At 40.1% G+C, this 3230-nt stretch overlaps 1 pseudogene; it reads left to right on the top strand.

Annotated features, from left to right (window-relative positions):
* The first annotated feature begins 2072 nt into the window (after nt 1–2072).
* LOC100580171 lies at nt 2073–2990 on the top strand (annotated as a pseudogene).
* Nucleotides 2991–3230: the final 240 nt, after the last annotated feature.

Here is a 3230-nt window from a genome sequence, read left to right as displayed (position 1 = left end):
GTAATTGAGATTTCACACGATGCTAGATCAAAATGCTTTACCGATAGCCCAATTTTGAATATCTAACACTTCTCTTCTTCTCTCATTCCTGGAATTCTTAATCCAAAAATCCCCCAGAAAACCACTCATACCAATCTGACAAGGTCAACTATTTATAATTCATCACTGCTGTTGATTAGTCAGAATTCCTTCATCCTTTAGAGGCATACACATTTTTTCTTTTTAAATATTTATTTATTTTATTTAATTTTGAGATTAGAATCGCACTGTGGTGATTTCCAGAAACATTTTCTGAAATTCATGTATTCTTTCCTCATTCTTCCTGAATTCCTATTATTTATTCAGCACCTACAACATAAATCAGGGGGGCGGGGGGCGTAGGAATATCACAATGACACATCGTTGATATTTATAAAAATAACGGTAAATGAAAGATTTAATCTATGTCATACAATGAGAAACACAACTGATGGATGATACTTTGATTTCCCTGTTGTTTTTTAAACATTAGCAACGAGTCATACAATATTACTGGTATTTGCATTTCATCATCACCAGGCCTAATTTTTTTCTAACCGAAGGGAGACTTTCAATATACAGTCAGCTTTTCATTCATCTGCCTGACCAAAATCTAATCCTCTGATATCTAATTCTTTCTTGGTTGTCAAGTTTCTTCTAATCTCATTTATAGGATATCACTCCAAACACCACTTCCTTTCCTACACTTATAACTCACTAATATACCGTGTTCCAAAATATTATTGTAAATTTTTTACCTCTAATTACAATGCACCTCTGAAAAGAGGGCTTTTCTCATTCCTCCAGGCATTATGTGGACAGCAGGACACAGATAAGACAACATAAATTCATGCAACATGATTTCTTGTCCCTGGGAGAAATCACAGATGATTGCAGTAAGCACTACAGGTGTCCTCTTATGACATATATCTTCCTCAAAAATTATGTGGTATACCCCTGTATTTGTCAGACTCTAACCAGGAAAACAGGAAGCATTCTAAGTATTGGAAACAGAGGAAATTTAGTACAGGAAATAAATTGCATGGCTGATGGAGGAGATGAGAAGGTGAGGCAGTCTAGAGATTATCAACAGCGGGAAGACACTACTATACCTTAGCTGAAGGAACGAAGCAAAGAAGTGGTATTACTAGGGCCTAGGAGCCAGAATGACCTTGTAGAAGCTGAAAGCATGGTAGGCCTGTCAGGCTGATAATGCTGCCATAGAGGAGATGTAGCCAGTGCTGGAAATACTGCCCAGGGCAGAATGAGGCAGGTACAATATCCTGGCGTCCTCCAGCTTCCCGCCTAGATTCCATCAGTGCTTTTCTTTAGCCAAATCCAGCTAAAAACCAACAGCAGCAGGAGAACAGGGCAAGGGCAAGAAATGAAGGGTTTGGGAAGAAAAGGAGATTTGAAGTCATGACACTCATCTCCAAGCAGTCAAAGGACTATCACTTGGGAGAGGGAATGGATTTATTCTCCATGGCACATCAAGAGATGGAAAAGTCGGCTGGGCATGGTGACTCACGCTTGTAATCCCAGCATTTTGGGAGGCCGAGGCAGGCGGATCAACGAGGTCAGGAGTTCGAGACCAGCCTGGCCAACATGGTAAAACCCCGTCTTTACTAAAAATACAAAAATTAGCCAGGTGTGGTGGTGGGCGCCTGTAATCCCAGCTACTAGGGAGCCTGAGGCAGGAGAATCACTTGAGCCCGGGAGGTGGAAGTTGCAGTGAGCCGACACCATGCCATTGCATTCCAGCCTGGGCAACAGAGCGAGACTCCGTTTCAAAAAAAAAAAAAAAAAAAAGGCATAGAAAGATGTGAGTGGTAGAATCTAGGTAGTGGGTATGTGGGTGCTCACTGTGTAATCTTTTGACTTTATTGTATATTTTAAATGTCCAAAAAAAAAAAAGTTAGAAAAACACCATCAAAGGCAGCAAGACACCTAGGACCACAAAGTGGGATCATCTGTTCACAGGTGCATTTGTTATCTATCACTGGGTAACAGATCACCCGAAATTTAGCAGCTTAAAGCAGCAAATACGGGGCCCCCGCAAGGTCCCCTGCCGTGAGCGAGGCAGCATGATGAGGTGCACCCTGGAAAACCGGAACGCTCAAACAAAACAACTGCAAACAGCTGCCTCAAATGTGGAGAAGCATTTTGGAGAACTGTGCCAAATATTTGCTGGCTATGTGCGGAAAACTGTCAGGCTGAGAGACAAAGCAGACCTCCTGGTGAATGAAATCAACGCGTATGCTGCTACAGAGACCCCACATTTAAAGCTGGGCCTGATGAACTTTGCTGATGAGTTTGCCAAACTTCAGGATTATCGACAAGCAGAGGTTGAAAGACTTGAAGCCAAAGTAGTTGAACCTTTGGAAGCTTATGGGACCATTGTGAAAATGAAACGGGATGATCTCGAAGCAACATTCACAGCAAGGAATCGAGAAGGTAAGCAATTAACTCAGAAAGAACACGTCAGCGAAACCCATCTGATCGACATGTTATTTCACAGGCAGAAACGGAATTACAGAGAACCACAGTGGATGCTAGCCGAACAAGTCGTCATCTGGAGGAAACTATTAACAACTTTGAAAGGCAGAAAATGAAGGATATAAAGACTATATTTTCTGAATTTATCACAATCGAAATGTTATTTCATGGCAAAGCTTTAGAGGTCTACACTGCTGCCTACCGGACTATACAAAACATTGATGAAGATGAAGATTTAGAGGTTTTCCGAAATTCTCTGTATGCACCAGATTATTCATCTCGTTTAGATATTGTAAGAGCAAATTCAAAGTCACCTCTTCAGAGATCACTGTCAGCTAAGTGTGTATCTGGAACAGGACACGTATCCACTTGTCGACTAAGAAAGGATCAACAAACAGAAGATGATGAGGATGAAGAGTTAGATGTTACAGAAGAAGAAAATTTTCTTGAGTAAACTACACATTTCCATTTTCATCATAAATGTACATAAAATCCACAATGACTAAATTGTAGAACTTTATATTCACTTTGATATGTTAAGCCTCAAAGTGAAGTCCAACTGGAAACAAAAATATTTAAAGGAAACTTACGCTGACCAAAAATGAAGGCTTTAAAAAATATTGCAAACCAGTCATTTCAGCATCCTACCTAGTGTTACATGATTTTTGTGTAAGTGCCTTTTTTTAAAGATGGTGTATTTCAAAATATTTCATATT

The sequence above is a fragment of the Nomascus leucogenys genome, chromosome 6, assembly GCF_006542625.1.
Source record: "Nomascus leucogenys isolate Asia chromosome 6, Asia_NLE_v1, whole genome shotgun sequence".
NCBI lineage: Eukaryota > Metazoa > Chordata > Mammalia > Primates > Hylobatidae > Nomascus > Nomascus leucogenys.
Note: the sequence above shows the minus strand (reverse complement) of the source record. Positions and strands in the feature narration are given on the sequence as shown.